Genomic DNA, 19,135 nt, shown 5'->3' with positions numbered 1-19,135 from the left:
CTGTTTTTATAGGCACCCAGCTCCCACCTCCTCTCTGGCGCCGGAAGGAAGATCACCTCTCTTCCCCCCCCCCCCTGCAGTCTCCTGGGACACGTCACAGGTACCAGAAGATTGCCCAGCCAGTCACGGCGTGTGACTCACGCATGAGCAGTGCCGGCGCCATGGAGAGGAGGGGGAGAGGAGCAGGGCTTCGTTCGCCCACATCGCTGGACCGTGGACACTTTTTGTAGCTGCTGACTTTTTTAAATGGGTGGAACTCTGCTTTAACCACTTCAGCCCCAGAAGATTTGGCTGCTCAATGACCAGGCCATTTTTTGGATACGGCACTGTGTCGCTTTAACTGACAATTGCGCGGTCATGCAGCGTTGTACTCAATCAAACTTTACGTACTTTTTTTCCCCCCACAAATAGAGCGTATTTGATCATCTCTGAGGTTTTTATTTTTTGCTCTATAAACAAAAAAAGACCGACAATTTTGAAAAAAAAACACTATTTTGTACATTTTGCTATAATAAATAATCCCCATTTTTTTTTTTTTGGTCGGGAAGGGGTTAAAGTAATTGTAAAGTCTCATGTGTTTGTTATTTTTATTTTGATTATTTTTTTTTTATTTTATTTTTTTTATACTTGCCCGCTCTGTACAGTTGGTTTTGCACAGAGCCCAGATACTCCTCTTCTCGGGTTCTCCTTCTGCTCTCCTGGCCCCTCCCTCCTGGTGGGTGCCCCCACAGCAACAGCTTTGCTATGGGGGCACCCGAGCAGAGTCACAGCTCCGTGTGTCCATTCAGACACAGAGCTGCGACCCAGCCCCGCCCCCTTTCTCTCCCTTCATTGGCTGACTGACTTTGACTGACAGCAGTGGGAGCCAATGGCAACGCTGCTGTGTCTCAGCCAATCAGGAGAGACCCAGGATGGCCGAGGGACTTGTGGACATCGCTGGAAAGAGAGGGGGCTCTGTAAAGTATTAGGGGGGCTAGATAGCTGCTACGCAGAGAAGGCTTTTTATCTTCATGCATAGAATGCATGAAGATAAAAAAAAAAACTTCTGACTTTACAACCACTTTAAAGAGTAACTCCACTTTTGTTGCGGGAAAAAAACATTCCCCTCTGGGTGATTTATGTGCATTTCAAGAATTTTAACAAACTTTGTTGCAGATTCCTACCTTTTGTTATTCTGAAGAAATCCCTGTTTGTTCCTCTCTGCCTGTCTGCCTAGTGAGTCAAATGGAAGTGATTTCATAATTATCAATCAACTGCTGCACCTGCAGGGCTCTAATGAGGAAAGATGTTGGGCTGGCATCCCTTTTAGCAGCGAATTCCTCTGTTGAAAGTATCTCACCAAAAAATACATTTTTGTTGCAGAGGATGCCTGATATCTGACCTGTATCTTGCAGACTTCTGGGAAAATTGGTGAGCCAATCGTACAAGCAGGAAATTATGTTTCTGGGGGGTGTTCTGTATACAGAACACCTCCAGGTAGCCATATTGCATTTTCAGAAAATTACAGCGCTGCAGATTGAAAAGGAAGTGTCATTTTTCATAGCATTCAATTACATTATGACTTGTGTCACAATTGTATATGCTATATTATTTTTTCTTTGGTATTTTATTCCCCAGGAAAGTGGAGTTACCCTTTAAAGCCCAACTCCAGGAAACTTTAAAATGTCATTCACTGGCTTTCTACTCTGCCCCTCCAGCGCTCACTGGAGTGCTAGGCTGTGGAGGGGGTGGGAGTGGCTGACTCTGGCTTACTTACCAATGTGTTGAGAGCCTGAGCCAGCTGCCAATCAGGCATCTGGGCAGATCCCGACATTAATGTCTTGATCTCTGCAGAGCTTGGACTGGCTGGGACGTCAGTAGGCTTTATGCTGCTGTTGGCTGAATCTGGGTTAGAGGAGTGCAGGACTAAATGCATTCCTGTGATCCATAGAAGTATGGCCAAAAGAGCTTTAACCATACTTCTCCTTTATTAAATGAAAGTGTATGCTGTGATCAGCGATCTCCTTTAACACATTTCATTAATCTGTACCCACCTTCTTGGATTCTCCTTTCTGTAGTGTCTTCATTATTAGAAACACTGTTAAAATGGACTTTTACTAAATTTAATTGCTGCATGCTGATGTGAAATCATTCCACACTGGTGTCTTTAACCACCTGCCTACTGGGAACTTTCACCCCCTTCCTGCCCAGGCCGATTTTCAGCTTTTATCGCTTTCACACTATGATAAATCTGAAGAAATGAGATTTGACAATGCATTCCATCCAATATTGCTAAGCCTGAGCACTGTTTGTAGAAGGGTGTGCTAAACCCTCTGCCAATGACTTTCAGTGAGAGGCTTTATTTGCACAGGATCTCTGGTGGCACCAGTGGGGTATTGAGGTGGCAGGTGAACTCTATATGAACCGTGTCCAATCAGACTGCCAAGCTGCCCATCTGTAAATTTACCTGTGTCATCCACCCATCTGTCATTTTACTTTGCAATACTATATTTCAATTTCACAAATCTGTGAGCTGATTAAAATCGTCCAACACAATCAAAAGCTGAATTATCGGTTCTGGTGCTGTTGGTTGTGATCAGTTTGTACTTGTTATGAGCTTTTGGAAAAGTGAACTGCTTAATACAGAGCTGGTATATATTTGTTGGGAGATCCTCTGATGTCAGTTAATGGGAAGCTGCTAGAAATTTCAGGGATCTGCATTGCAAGTGTATGGGGGTCTTGTAAAAACTTTCCAAGCTTGTTGGCTTTATTCTACTTTTTCTGACACATGCCTAGCTGTTGGGTAACTAGTTGCCATGTAGTTAAAGGGGTTGTAAAGGTAAAATTTTTTTTTTTTTTTTTTAAATAACAAACATGTTATACTTACCTTCACTGTGCAGCTCATTCTGCACAGAGTGGCCCCGAACCTGCTCTTCTGGGGTCCCTCGGCGGCTGTTTCAGCTCCTCCCCGCAAGCATTAACCACCTCAATGCGAGCTCCCTCGCATGGTGGTTAGTGCTTGCGGGCGCGCTCCCGTGATACAGCCGGCGGCTATAGCCGCTCACTGTATCACACGGCCCCGCCCCCCAGCGCGCCGCGTCATTGGATGTGATTGACAGCAGCGCGAGCCAATGGCTGCGCTGCTTCCAATCCATCCACTGTAGCCAATCAGCGGCCAGGGTGAGCGGAGGAATAGATGTCGGGAACGAGAAGCTGACTTTCGAGGCGTCAGGTAAGTAAAACGGGGGGGCTGGGGGCGGCGGTATTGTCAGAAGTTTTTTCACCTTAATGCATAGAATGCATTAAGGTGAAAAAATTTTTACCTTTACAACCCCTTTAACTGAAAATCTGCTTTGTTTTGTTTTAGTGTCATTTTACACAGTGTTCTGCTGCTAGATACTGAAGGCTTGTCTTAGGGGTTCCTAGGTGGAACTTCATCCTTCTGTCACATGATTCTGTTCTCTCCTCCTTCTCTGGTGCTCCACTGTATATGGTACTAGAGGAGTGCTGTGGCCTAGAACTAAACTACTCATCTGCTGATTACTTTGGTCAGTAATATGGTACTACTAATGTACTAATCCTGTCTTCAATGTGAGGTATTACAGGGCTCTTCTTCGTGCACTGTGTTTGAGTTGTGTCTCTATGGTATATAAAAATCAATGATTTTTTTTGAAAAATCTATTTTATTTTATTTTTTTTAATTTAATCAATTCACCTCCGAAAGGATTTACCCCCTTAACCACTTGCCTACCAGGCCAATTCTGACATTTCTCTCCTACATGTAAAAATCATAATTTTTTTTGCTAGAAAATTACATAGAACCCCCAAACATTATATATGTTTTTTAGCAAAGACCCTAGAGAATACAATGGTGGTTGTTGCAACTTTTTATCTCTCACAGTATTTGCGCAGGAATTTTTCGAACGCCTTTTTTTGGGGACAAAACAGTAAAGTTAGCCCAATGTTTTTGCATATTGTGAAAGATGAAGTTACGCCGAGTAAATGGATACCTAACATGTCACGCCTCATAATTGCACACGCTCGTGGAATGGTGCCAATGTTCGGTACTTAAAAATCCCCATAGGCGACGCTTGAAATTTTTTTACTGGTTACAATCATGGGGACAAAATGATTGCTCTCGCTCCAACGTTCGCGGCGATACCTCACATGTATGGTTTGAACACTGTTTTCATATGTGAGTGGGACTTACGTATGCGTTCGCTTCTGCATGCGAGCTCACGGGGACAGCAACGCTTTAAACATTTTTTTTTTATTGTTATATTTTCTTTTTTTTTTTTTTTTTTTTTTTTTGACACTTTTTTTTGAAAAAAAAAAAAATTGATCACTTTTATTCCTATTGCAAGGAATGTAAACATCCCTTGTAATAGGAATATGACATGACAGGTCCTCTTAATAGTGAGATATGGGGTCAATAAGACCCCACTACAGGCATCATTCAGATATACCCGCTCAAAGTCCACAACGTCATATGACGTGGGCGGGTGGGAAGTGGTTAATGACCAGGCCATTTTTTGTGATCCGGCACTGCGTTACTTTGAAAAAATTAGAAAAATCTAATTTTGTTCATAAATTTAGGCCAATATGTATTCTGCTACATATTTTTGGTAAAAAAAAAAACCCAGTAAGTGTATATTGATTGGTTTGTGCAAAAGTTATAGGGGAAAGATTTTTGTCCTCCTTCATCCCTTTTTTTTGCAGGACTACCACATTGTGGCGGACAGATCGGACATCTAGCTGACATTTTTGACACTTTTTTTTTTTTTTTTGGAACCAGTGACATTATTACAGTGATCAGTGCTAAAAATATGCACTGACATTGTACTAATGACACTGGCAAGGAAGGGGTTAACAGGGGCGGTCAAGGGGTTAAATGTGTTTCTAACTGTGTGGGGGGTGATGGGCTGCCTGGGACAACACACAGATCCATCTTCCTGCATAGCAGGAAGACCAGATCTCTGTGTGATCCCCTATCAGAACGGAGATCTGCCTTGTTTAGTGTGGCAGATCCCCATTCTGTCTCGGGGGGGGGGGGGGGGGGGGGGTGCGGGTAATGAGCAGCTGATTGGCTCCCTTGCTAGCCAATGGCCGTGTGCACGATCTGACATACACCTACAGCGATTTTCGCCGCCGAGCCAACCTGCCACAATATAACTGTGGCGGCTGGTTGACAAGTGGTTAAATCAGATTTTTTTTTTTTTTTTTAATCAAAGTTTATTTTAATAAAATGCTTTTGGCATAAAAATCTATCTAAAGATGGTTCTATTTAAGATACATTAATAATTGAGTTTATTCAGCATTAGTTATGTAGCATGAGGCTGTATATTCTGCAAGATTTACATTTTTGGTAAACTCATTCAATGAATGCAAGCTGAGATAACATGCACTGCATTGGTATTAAAGATTTTAACTACCAGCAAGAATGAGTCCTTACATTTAAAGAGCACCTGTCATTTCAGATCCATCCTGGCAGCTCCTGTTAGCGGGGCATCCACTCACCTGCTGCCGCCACGTCCCTCACCTTGTAGTGTCACTGCCACATCACCAGTCATCCCATTAAAGTGAATGTGACTGTCGGTGAGTCAACAGCGGGTCGGAGGAGGAGGAGGAGGAGCTGCTGCGTGACAGTTGCTCTTTAAAAATCATGATTTAAATCAACTTGATTTTTAACCAAATCCACCCCGTGTCTCTCTCGTACAGTAAAGGAACCTGCTGCTTGCTCTCTGTCCATTCACAGAAAGCCTTGTATTCTTTTGACAGAATTTTGTGACTGGATGAGAACTGTCAGTCTCAGCACTGGTGTTCCAATAAAGATAGAATTTGTACAGTAAGCAGAAGCCATCCAAGCATAGGATACTCATCATTAGTGGTAACTTATGCTGCCCCCCCCCCCCAAAAAAAATCTGAAGCTTTGAAGGGTGTCCACGCTGTCTATTTGTCCCGGTGACCATTGTCACAGAACGTGATGGGAAGTCCAAAATGTTAGTTGCCACAGTAGGTGGTGAGGAATCATCCAATAGGTGCGCCTAGTGACATTTTTCTTGGTGGGGTTTTTCTCTTGCTTTGGAGAGATTTCCTCTCACTTCCTGTTTCTATTTGGGAGAAAACATCGGAAAATCTCCTAGAGTGTGTTCCGCTCTATCCAAAAGAAAACATATGGCTTTTTTAACACTTTAATTGGATATCTAGTCTCCCTACTGGGAATTATTTTTTCCATTTTTTTTTTGGGTTGTATGAGATGAAAGATTTCAGACTTTTGTGCTTTTCCAGCGCTAAAATGCACCTTTCCAGCAGGACAAAAGCGCATTCCCCTTTAAATCCTTTGTAACTTTTCACATTGATGCGCTGTTTTCACTGTATTTTAAAAAGTCCTGCATGCTGCATCTTTGGTTCGCTTTTCAAAAGCATATTAAAAATGCACTTTCCTTTGCAAATCAATGGGAAGGTACCAAAAATGCACCCACATTTTTTGAGTCGCTTGTGGAATCCAGAAAACACTTTGAAAACGTGATGTGTTTTTGAGCGGCACCAGTGTGAAAGGGTCCTTAGGAAGAGAAATATTTGGAGCTGCCATTGTTTTGAAGGTGTGTTTTTTGTCATCCTTGTTCTTCATTGCTGGTGGGTCACTGGCCTGGAAGAAGTGTGTGCATATTGAGTGTCCTATTCATAGTGAATAAAATTAAAGCTGACCATACATCTACTTCTGTTCAACTGCCCTGTCAGAAGCCAATGGCTGCAGCACAGATCTGTGTATTCTGTCAGTGGTGGAGTCTCCCCCGCTATCAGAATACAGTGGTGCAGTGGCGGGGATGGATTTGATTGAAATCACTATTTAAATCAGGGATATGCAATTAGCAGACCTCCAGCTGTTGCAGATCTACAAGTCCCATCATGCCTCTGCTCTGGGTGTCATGGTTGTGGCTGTCAGTCTTGCTATGCCTCATTGGACTTGTAGTTCTGCAACAGCTGGAGGTCAGCTAATTGCATATCCCTGATTTAAATCACTAGTAAAAAGGCTTGATTTAAATCATAATTTTTAAAGAGCAGCTGTCAGCTCTGACCCGCTGTTGACTCACCGACAGTCCCATTCTCTTTAATGGGACGGCTGGTGATGTGGCAGTGACACAAGGCGAGGGATGTGGCGGTAATCAGCTGTCAGGTTAGTAAAACAGCGATATCAGAACCGATTTAATCATACAGTTTTTAGTGTACATAGATTTGCAAAACGATGGGATAAAGGAATATCCTGAACTTTGGTTTATCTCATGGCTACTGTAACATTGTTTGAATGCATCGATGCAGTGCATGTTATTTGCAGAGCTTGGATTGATTGATTGAGTTTACCAAAAATGTAAATATTGCAGAATATATAGCCCCTTGCTACATAACTAAGCTCCATTTCATGCTGAATAAACTAAATTAATTAATATATCTTAAATAAAAAACTATATTTAGATTTTACTCCAAAAGCATTTTATTAAAATAGATTTGATAAAAATAAAAAAAAATCTGGTTTGAACCATATATGGGCAGCTTTAGGGTTCAGGAGTTTGTGTTTTTTAGATGTATAAAACCAGGGTCCGAATGCTCCCCACACTCCCGTATGCCCCCGCCCCCCCCCAACAATGTATCCCGGGCTCCGCTTGCCAATCTGCGGGCCCAGGACAGGCATTGCGGGTGCCGCCAGGTAGAGGGGAGTGAGGAGAGGACACTTATCTGCTCTCCTCCCCTTTCTAGTTGTTGACCCAGAAGTGACATGTGATGTCACTTCCTGGTCCCCTGTTGACAGTTTCCTGGCCATCAAGGCTGGGAAAGAATGTAATGCAGTACGATGTGCATTACATTCACTGGAGCACAGGGGAGAGACTTCCAGGGACTTATAGACCCTGGATGTATGGTTAAAGCCAAAAAAAAAATTCTCAACATAGGGGAGTTTATTTTTTTACAATAAAATAAATACATTTGTTACACCCAACCACATAAAATCCCCAACCCACCCTCACATATATGCATGTACAAATGTAAATGCACGTGGCTGGGCGCAACATGGATTCCGATACACATGTTACGTATTGCCGTGCTTGCTGGAATGAGAGCAATAATTCTAGCACCAGACCTCCTTTGTAATGCTAAACTGATGACCTCTAGGGTCGTTGGTCAATGGAAAATAAAGGGTATTGACATGTTTAAGGTTTGACATGTTGGGTATCTATTTATTCGGTACAACCTCAGCTTTTATATTTTACCAAAAAATTGGGTAATTTTATTGCATTTTTGTGCCCCCTAAAATTAACTCTTAAATCGTGTGGGTGGTTTTTGTTTTTTTTTTCGGTAATCTTGCGTGACCTAAAAAATTGTAACTACCAATATTTTATTCTCTAGAGTGTCTGCTTTCAGAAAATACATGATGTTTGGGGTTTTATGTAATCTTCAGGCCTAAAATTATTTTTTAGATGTGTGCAAAAAACTGCTCTGGCTGTGAAAGGGTTAAAAGAAAAGTTCACCTTCAGGAACATGTTACATGTTGTACCGGTAAGATAAGATTTGTAAATTAAAAAAAAACAAAAACTTTTTTTAGCTGGCTCCTATATTCAAAGCAAATTTGTCAAGCCCTGGTATAAGCAGTGCTCTTCTCTTCTTCTTCTTCTTCTTCTTCTTCTTCTTCTTCTTTTTCTTTCTTCTTTCTATATAACAACAGCCCTACAACATGTGCCACAGACATTTAATAGCAAAGATGTATTACGTATTCTAAACAAAGTCGTTGAATGCTAATAATCGCAGAGGAAACCGCATTTACAGATATAGTCTTTCCATATGTGATCTAATTCTGTGGATCGTTTCCTTTCCTGTTATAACAAGGATAAGGGTGTGTGTGTGTGTGTGTGTATATATATATATATATATATATATATATATATATATATTATATATATATATATATATATATATATATACTATATATATATTTTTTTTTTTCTAGATAGATATGAGAGAGAGAGATCCGACTCATTTTGGGAGACTGATACACAGATGGGGATACATTCTGCTCCGTTTGTCCACACAATCTCCCTAGAATAATAATGCTTTCTGATGACCGCGGGCGGCATGAGAGAAACCGTCACGGACAGATACGGAGCAAACACACCCACAAACGCCGATTTATCTGACGCTGGCTTCTCTTGTAGAAATAAAACCAGCCATAGATAAGTAGAAAACTGGATGAAAATTTACTGTTAGTTGAATCATTGGCTTTTCGCATCATTAGGCTGGGTTCACACTTGTGCGATGATGGACATCGCATGTTATTTGCACCGCATTGCGATGTCTGTGCGATGCAAATTCAGCCATACAAACTGTATGGCTGAAAATGCATCGCATTCGCACCAAAATGGCTCAGGATCCTTTTTTTTTTTTTTTTTTTCTTGGTCCGCACTGGAATCGGATTGCATAGGTGTTCACACCTATACGATCCAATTCCTGCACCATTTGACAGTTTGCACTGCGATCTAAGGGTGTCGTTAACTTTACATTGACACCCACAGCGGTTCGCAGATGCGGTTCTGCGGTTCGCAGATGTCAGTGTGAACCGCCGATGCGGGAGCACTTGAATCACGCTGGTTCCCGCATCGCATATGTGTGAACTTTGTGTGCCAACTGCAACACTTTTCGTGCCGCAATTGAAAATGCCTGATCCAACATGCTGGATTTTGGTTTAGAAAGCGAAATAAATGATGGGACAATCCTATCCGCTAATTTTTTTTGTTTTTCAATCAACAGAACGTTCGGTTTTAGACTTCTCTATGTCCGGCTTAAAAGCAGTCACCCAAAGGGAGCTCAGAAAATCACCTTCCATTGACCACAATAGGAATGATGTTAAAAAGCTATATTATGTGTTGTTGTTGGTGTGTGTTTTTTTTTTTTTTTTTTGTGGTTTTTTTTTTTTTTTTATCATATTTTATTATAGGCTTGCTTATTCTGTTTTTGTGCTTGTTTGATTTTTGCTTTGTTGGTCCTCCTTGTATATATTTGCTTCAGCATGTTTTGTAAACATTCCATAAGCCCGGTTTGTGCTTTGAGTTTCTGTATCAAATACTTATGTGGACAGGCTGTTGGTGCTTGGCATACAGTAGCGATATAAATGCTTGGCATTGCTCTGCTACTTTGTTCTTTATTGCAGCCGTTGATGGTTTTGGCACAGTGTTGTGTTGTGCATCAATCTCGTCAGCCTGTGCAGACTGTGAAATTCACCCAGCTTCTCATTGGAATTCTTCACCAATTTTACAAATCTTTCCTCTATGGATTTAAAGCGGAACTCTGCAAAAAAATATTGGCACCTGATCATCTAAAAAAAAAAATCAAAGTACCCTAATGCAATTTTCTGCCCACCCTCCGCCAGAAGCAAAGCATCGCAGCATGTGTACAAACCCCAGTGGGCTGCATTTTGCAGATTAACCGTTTCAGCTTCGGAAGGTTTTACCCCCTTCATGACCACAGCATTTTTTTTTGCTAGTTAGCACTGCGCTACTTTAACTGGTATTTGTTCAGTCATGCAACACTGTACCCAAATAAAATTTATATCATTTTTTAGAGGTGCACCAAATGGAAATTTTGGAACCGAAAATGCAGGATGCACTTTTATTTATAATTGTATTATATTAGACTTTTTAATTAATATCATGAAATTAAATGAATATGAATTTATTGTCCTCCATTGTTGGCACCTTTAGCGTAAGAAAAATGCATTCCTTTAAAATTTGTGCACCTCCCAGTTGAAATGCATTGAAAAGGCCGTAAGAATGCATCAGTAAAGCACCTTTTACATTTTTGATGTGGTTTTTGAGTCATGACCTATGAAAAACAGACCATGAGCACGGGAAAGTCAGCATTTTTGGCACCATTATCGGCACCTTTTTCTTTGTCTGCAAAATGCTGAAAACGGCTTTTTCGCCTAAAATGTTTCAGCTGCTAAAATTTCGGTGCATCTCTATTGTGTTTTTTTTCCACACAAATAGAGCTTTATTTTGGTGGTATAAGATCGCCATTGAGTTTCTTTTATTCTATAACTAAAAATAGACTGAAAATCTTGAAAAAAAACACTTTTACTTTCGGCTATAAAACATATTCAATAAAGAAATTAAAAAAAAAAAAAATGGAATTTCTTCATAAATTTAGGCTATATGTCTTTGTTAAAAAAAAAAAACAAAAAAAACAAAAAAAACAAAACCCCAATAAGTGTATAGTGTTGTGTTTTTTTTGTGAAAGTTTTATAGTGCCTACAAACTGTGTGTGTGTGTGTGTGTGTGTGTGTGTGTGTGTGTGTGTGTGTGTGTGTGTGTGTGTGTGTGTGTATATGTATATATATATATATATATATATATATATATGTGTGTATGTTGGCGATCAGTGACTTACAGTGGGATTGTGATAGTGCAGCTGGCAATCTGATGCTAGCTGCCACTAACATCACCAGTGACCCTAATCCAGTGATCAGTGCTAATATTCACTGTACTCATGACACTGGTTGAGCGATCGTTCCCTCTGTACAGCCCTCTGTCAACACAGGGCTCTGGGCTGTCATTGGACATAGCAGGTCCCGGCTATGAATCATTGGGCAGGATCTGCTGACAGTCAAACCACAGGGGAGTAGGTGGATGGGGAGTGTGGCCCCAACAGACACAGATGTACAGGTGCTGTGCCTACGGGAGTCACCCCCATCGCAGTATAATGTACTGTGGCGGGTCTGCAAGCTGTTAAAGTGTACTTACACAGGCAATTTGCTGTCGCTGTCTATGCAACCGATGCAGCAGTACAGGGATTAGAAAGCCTTGCTCTTTTTCCCGTTGTTTCTTTATGGCTCCCAGGACAGATCAGAGCGATTCTGATTAATCGCATGGCAGCACGTGACCACTTTGGGCAATCGGAATCACTCTGATCTGTGACTAAAGGAAAGACAATGGCAGAAGAGTGGGGCTTTCAAATCTCCAGACCATTACACCAGCTTTGTGGGCAGTGACAGTTGATTGCTCATTGCTCATGGAGGTAAGTGCAGCAAGGACCAGAGGGGTGAGGAGGGAGTAGAGTGTTCGCTCATCTTTTCGGGGTGGGGGGGGGGGGGTAGTAAAACCCTAGCTCAGTGTGTACTTGTCTCAATTAAGAGCACTTAGTGTCATTTCTGTCTGCTGCCTCCTTCCTCTATCAGCATAAGTCACTTCTGGCAAGTTTTCTTGACACCAAGAGAAAAATGGTGACAGGGTAGGGACCTCCAGCTGATTGACGACCACAACTCTGTTCCTGTGTGAAGGGGGGGGGGGTGTGTTCCTTCACTCCAACCAGCTGTCAGAACTATCCTCTCTGCAGACTTCAGCTCTCTGCCCCCTTTTTCTGTACTCTCAGACAAGCTTTATAATTCAGCACTTTGAACGGATATAGAGAAGAAAAGACCACAGGTTAACGGGTACAACTAATGTTAAAGGATTTGTTTCATCTTTCTGTATCACCTGGGGCCAGTCACTTCACTGGGTATATGTGAGGGTTTATTATTATTGTTATTATACAGGATTTATATAACGCCAACAGTTTGCACATAGCTTTCCAACATGAGGGCAGACAGTACAGATGCAATACAATTCAGGAGGAATCGCAGGCCATGCTTGTTAGAGCTTACAATCTTACAACCACTTTAATGGTACCACCATACGTCTGCTAAAGGACAGCATGTTTCAGGAAAGCACACACATGTTTGTGCGTGTTCCTGACATGCAGAGTGTGAATGTAGTCTTGGTGATTGGACAGTCCTGCATTTGGCTTCATGCTGCCCATATGCTTTTCTCCTTGCAGATTGTAATTTCTTTGCCCAGTACTTTTATCAGTGTTGTGGTGAAACATACAGCTGTCCTTTTACTCATAAACATGTAGTAGTTCCTGAAGCTTGTTGGCTCGGAAGTTATCTGACTGAAGGTGGTATATGGAGGGGTGTGGGTATTTTTCACAAAGGTGACTTCCTTTTTTTTCGTAATCCCTTAGGCAAAAGAAGGAACCAAAATTGACAGCTGGTAGGAGTTTGTGTGAGCTGCCGTGGCAAGAAGTTAAACACCATTCCTATTGCAACACACACACACACACACACACACACACACACACACACACACACACACACACACACACACACACACACACACACACACACACACACACACACACACACACCCTACACACCCCTAGACCTCTCTGCATGTATTTCCTGTTATGGATGGCAGTGGTATCCATAGTAGTGACACAGTGTTGTGACCTTTCTGCAACCTAGGTATGCACCAGAGATTCTGCACTGCTCCCATAGCAGACCTAACAGTTAGGTGTGTTGCTTTTTAATACACATCAATTTGTTTCTTTTCCATGCTTTGCAGAGGAAAGAAAGAAAGCTATTTTTTTCCTTCTGTATAGAGCCCTGTGTTTTATCAACACAGAGCTTTAAGTTGTGATTAGATGCAGTCAATCAGCAGGTCCCAGCCCTTAATCATTGGCCAGGATCTGTTGACAAACTCTGTCAGATCACATGGGAGTAGGTGGGGGGGGTGAGTGAAGCACGGAAACGGGCAGCATTGTACCAGCACGCCGCTGTGCCTGCAATTGCCACCCATAGTACATATACCGCGGCGGGTTGGTAAGCGGTAATGACAGTGCTACTGGCCTCCTCTTAACTGCAGTGATCTAAAATAAATAGATATAGATATAGATATAGATATCTATAGATATAGATATAGATATATATAGATATATATATGTATATATATCTATCTCTGCAATCATCTCCTAGGACAGGAAGTCTACCTTCTTTAATAACTTTTTTTGTGGCTCCTACAAATTACATGATCTACGGACCTGTCTGTAAATAAATTATTAGTGACGGGAGACTTCCTGTGCCGGGAGCTGATTGTTGCTATATTTGGTGATCACCGAGGTTAGAAGAGATCAGCAGCACTGTCACTTAGGCTGGGTTCACACTATGTGCGGGGCACAGCAGGGGGTCCAGTGCATCTCTGTTCACCGTTTAAGGTCCGAGTTAGGTCCACATTTTTGCCTGAATTCGGAGCTGAAACTGAGCCAAAGGCGTTCAGCACCCTTCTGTTGTGCATTCCGCGGCCGCCCCCCCATAGATGTGTGAACCGGCTCCATTGAGAGCAGGTCACACTCCTGTCCTGTGAATTTTATGTGGAAAAAAACCCGCATCCAATTCACATAAGTGTGAACCCAGCCTAATGCTGGGTACAGATCCTACTTCTGCACATGTGCAGTAGAACCCTGAACACTTCTGAGGGTTCGGGAGTCAGGTCAATCTCCTGGGTTACATTGGATCAAATTCAAAAGCTACAAGGCAAGAGAGCTGACCACTTAGCTGCCAAGTATGTCTGCCAGGGTGGATTTGATTTAAATCAAGTCTATTTTAAATCTTGGTTTAAATCACTAGTAAAAAGGCTTAAATCATATTTTTTTAAGGAGCAAATGTCATCTCTGTCCCTCAGTGGCTCCTCCTCTGACCCGCTGTTGATTCACCGACAGTCCCATTCACTTTAATGGGACGGCTGGTAATACGGCAGTGACACAACAAGGGGAGGGATGTGGCGGCAGCAGGTGAGTGGATGCCGCTAACGGGCACTGCCAAGATGAATCTGAAATGACAGGTGCTCTTTAAATGTAAGGACTCATTCTTGCTGGTAGTTAGAATCTTTAATATTTGCAAACAAAATGAAGGTTTCCTATTTAGAATAATAAGAGGTCAGGTTAGTAAAACAGCGATATCAGAACCAAATTAAATCATAGAGTTTGCAGTGTACATAGATTTGCAAAGCAATGGGATAAAGGAATATTCCTGAACTTTGTTTTATCTCATGGTTACTGTGAAATTATGTGAATGCATCAGTGCATGTTATCTCAGCTTGCAGAGCTTGGATTCATTGAATTAGTTTACCAAAAATGTAAATATTGCAGAATATACAGCCTCATGCTACATAACTAAGCTCCATTTCATGCTGAATAAACTAAATTATTGATGATGCCAGTACAGTGAAACATATGTCAGAGTGGGGATTAGTCATTTCTGGGTCCCATATGTGACATCCAACTAACCAGTATATCCAGAATGAGGCATGGATCGTATGCCGCCACGATCCTGATATACCCATCCGCACATGCTGTATGTAGACACCATAGTGCCAGGATTGGCACAGTCACATGTGACTGCAACTTTTGGTACAATTTTCAACCATTTTAATAAAACTACACTGGGCAGTCTGCCAACTTTTTAATAACATTGTAACTCATTCATCTTAGATCAAAGGGATAAAACTTCTGTGTGAATATGCAGGAAGTTTAACCACTTAAAGTCTAAACCTTTTTCTGACACTTGTTTCTTAGTCCTCATGCACACGGACGCTGCTTTTTTGAGCTTTTTTTTTTCAGCTTAAAAAGGCCTGTCTATGTTAGTCTATGGCTTCATGCCCACCTAGGCGTTTTTGAGCTGCAAGTGGCATAGGCGTTTTTAAGATGTAAAAAAAACCCAGGACCAGTGGGTTCTGAGAGACGTTTTTCAGCTGTAAAAACGCTCTAACGCTGAAAAACGCTCAAAAACGTCATTCACCAACGTTTTTTAGCGTTTTTGATCCATTGAAAAAAAAAAAAAAAAAAATGTGAAAAAAAAAACGCTCAAAAACGCTATTGCAAAAACGCTGAAAAAAGTTTAAAAAAATCACTGCAAAGATACTGGCGTTTTCATAACGTTTTTTTAACAGCCTGTGTGCATGAGGGCTTACAGTTAAAATCATATTTTTTTTTTTTTTTTTTTGCTAGAAAATTACTTGGAACCCCCAAATATTATATATTATTTTAGCAGAGACCCTAGTGAATAAAATGGCAATTGTTGCAATAATTTATGTCACACTGTATTTGCACAGTGGTCTTTCAAATGCAATTTTTTGGAAAAAATACACTTCAATGAATAAAAAAAAAAAAAAAAAATGAAGCGGTAAAGTTAGCCCAATTCTTTTGTTTAATGTGAAAGATATTATGCCACGAGAATCGTGATCTATCTTCTAAGCAAAAAAATCGTGATTCTCATTTTAGCCAGAATTGTGCAGCTCTAGTTCACTTGCACCATTATTATTTCATGTATGATGTTTTGTAGTGCCAACACCTTTACCTTTGTTTAGCCACTAAATTATTTATATATATTACATATAAAACTATTCTTAGATTTTTACTCCAAAAGCATTTTGTTAAAATTTGATCAAAATGATTTTTAAATAAAAAAATCCAGTTTTTTTTTTTTTTGGTTAACAAAATCCATTTATTTTTTTTCTACCCTGATGTCTGCTTATTTGTAAGTCTTACAAGTCTAGTCGTAGTTTTACTAGTGTTGGCGTTTTGCGAATTAAAAGGCACAGTGGCAATGAGATGGCAGGGTGCTGGCCCTTTAAAAGAACCCATTTGAGCTTCAATTCTTGCTGTCGTCACTGGTCTCACTTCTCTGTTGAATTTCAGTATGTGAATGGTGCAGAGAGACAGAATGGAGTAATAAATCCACAGTATACAGTTTAAACTGTAACCAGGAATTGCGTCTGAGGAGAGAGGTATGCGTGAATTCATAATCCCACTATATGGTAATATGTCATCCTGTCAAACATACCATTCTCTTCTGTGAGGTTATGCTCTGTTGTTTTACAGACACTAATGCTGTCAAAGAAAAAATTTTTGGTCGATTTTATCAGTTTGATCAGCTTAAAGGATAACTAAACCTTAGTTTTTTTTTTTTTGTTTTTTTTTATAACAAACATGTCATACTTGCCTCCTCCTGTGCAGTTAGTTTTGCACAGAATGACCCCGATCCTTCTCTTCTGGGGTCCCTGAGCAGTGCTCCTGGCTCCTCTTCTCATTCCCCCGTTGGAGAAGCGCTCTCCCTCAGGGCACTCGTGCGGGCGCGCTCCCGTGTCCTGCTGCTGCGTCTACTGTCACTGCAGGACTTTGCCCCGGCTCCCTCATCATTGGATTTGATTGATTCATTGGCTGCACTGCTCTCAGTCGGTCCAATTAGGACCCGAGACACCGGCTGGCACTGGTGTGCTCGTTCTCGGCGCTGAAAAGACTGGGCTCAGGTGAGTAAAGGGGGGGGGGGGGGGGGGGTTGGTGCTGAACTATAGAAGGTTTTTCACCTTAATGCATAGAATGCAACTCAAAAAAAAAATGTATTAATGTGTATGAAACTTAAAAAAAAAAACATTTGGAGATTTTTTTTTTTTTTTTACTCGCCTCTTAATGCCTGTTGCTAGGGGGTCCCTCATAATCTGCCTCCTTACTCACCTCGGCTCCTTACGTCACTTCCCTTGGCGCCGGAAGGGGGATCAGATCTCCCCTCTCCCTCTAGGCAATCATCCGGGACACATCACAGGTCTCAGATGATTGCGCGGCCAGTCACGGCGGGGCTCCGGCATGCGTAGTGGGTGCCCGTCTGTGATGCCACAGCCGGGCATGCACAGTTACAATGCCGGCGCTGCCAAGCGAAGGGGGAGTCAAGTGGGGCTTTGATCCCCCGCATCGCTGGACCCTGGGACAGGTAAGTGTCTGATTTATTAAGTCAGCAGCTGCAGTATTTGTAGCTGCTAACTTTTAATTTTTTATTTTTTTTTAAGCGGAACTCCGCTTTAAGGTGAAAAACTAGGAGGGTTTACAACCCCTTTAAAGTCTTGTCTCTTTTTTTTTTTTTTTTTTGTTAAAAAGGAGGGCTTTTTCGCACACTCAGTTTTTCAGGCTGTCCTGACTGGATGCTCCCTGCACCTCCCATGGAGCGACGCAGCGGTGACATGTCCGCTAACATCCGCTCTGATCCGCTAAATCCAGACAGATGGAAACCCTATTTTCCATCCGTCGATCAGAACGGATGAAAACAGACAGGCGGTCCGTTTTTTTCATCAGATTCCCCCATAGAGGAGAGCGAAAATCTGACAGGTCCATCCCTGCACAGTGAGCGGAGGCGGACCTGTCATCCTCCAGCTCAGCGGGGATCAACAGATCGATCCCTGCTGAGCAAAGCTGAGTCTGTCAAAATGGACCGCCCGGTGTGAAAGGGGCCTAACAAACGTGTTATAATTACCTGCTCTGTGTAGTTGTAGCTCAGATCCTCTTCTCGGGTCCCTCTTCTGTGCTCCTGTCCCCCTCCCTCCTGTTAAGTGCCCCCACAGCAAGCCGCTAGCAGAGAGATAGTAACGTCATCTCTCTCTGTAAATCAATTCATAACTTTTTTGAAATCGCATTTTTCTGGAATTTTTTTGTTATTCTGCACTGTTAAAATAATCCTACCATTAAAATTATAGACTGATCATTTCTTTGTCAGTGGGCAAACGTACAAAATCAGCAAGGGATTGAATACTTTTTTTTTCCCCTCACTGTATGTGCAAAAATTTGTGTCTTCACAGTAACATGATCACTAGAAGACCACTTACTTTTTCCCATGGCGTTGCTGATTTGCTGGCCAGCGAGTTGTTAGTCCCCCGCTTGTAAATTACATTTTTGCAGTGAAGGCGAGCAAGACTGCATTATTTTAAATGGCTATTTTGCCTATGAATTGTGTAATTGTGCCGCTGACCCCCCAACATGGTCCTAAAAAGTGAACATAAAAAAAATGCTGTTATCGTAAACATACATTACAATTTTATTTTGAAGCAGATACAAGGCTCATCCAGCTGAAGTGAGCCAGCGTTTACTACAAACTGTATCAGCCAGCATTCAGCATTTGATGGGAGGTTCAGGTTCATCTGCGTTGCCAGTCTTCTGAGAGGAATTCCGGAAATGGGGTGGAGGATCTTTTGTTTGGTGTTTTTGGTGAAGTGAGATGATTCACGTGTTTTGGTGCTGTGTAATAAGGTGCCATTGTCTGGTGTATGGGTACATAAACCAGCTCCTGCTCTAGTTTAGAGATCACGTGCTCCATTGAGCAGAGCAGGCAGCTCCTCTCCACGCACAGTGTAAAATATTAACTGATGCAAAGATTTAGAAACATTTTTCGTGCTGCTGTGAAACACTTTTTACAATGTATGTGAAAAGGGAAAACTCGGCCTTGTAGCCTGGGGGGGCCGTGTTGGAGGCATTATTA

At 41.8% G+C, this 19,135-nt stretch overlaps 1 protein-coding gene and 1 non-coding gene across 2 annotated transcripts in view; both read left to right on the top strand.

The window, feature by feature from the left end:
• PRKACB (protein kinase cAMP-activated catalytic subunit beta) overlaps nt 1–19,135 on the top strand; it is a 165,191-nt gene that overhangs the window by 11,756 nt on the left and 134,300 nt on the right. The window lies entirely within an intron of this gene.
• On the top strand, nt 9,010–9,142 carry LOC141104067 (small Cajal body-specific RNA 8). The gene has a single exon (XR_012235451.1).

This window comes from Aquarana catesbeiana, linkage group LG07 (assembly GCF_042186555.1).
Source record: "Aquarana catesbeiana isolate 2022-GZ linkage group LG07, ASM4218655v1, whole genome shotgun sequence".
NCBI classification, from domain to species: domain Eukaryota; kingdom Metazoa; phylum Chordata; class Amphibia; order Anura; family Ranidae; genus Aquarana; species Aquarana catesbeiana.
This window is presented reverse-complemented; position numbering and strand designations above follow the sequence as displayed.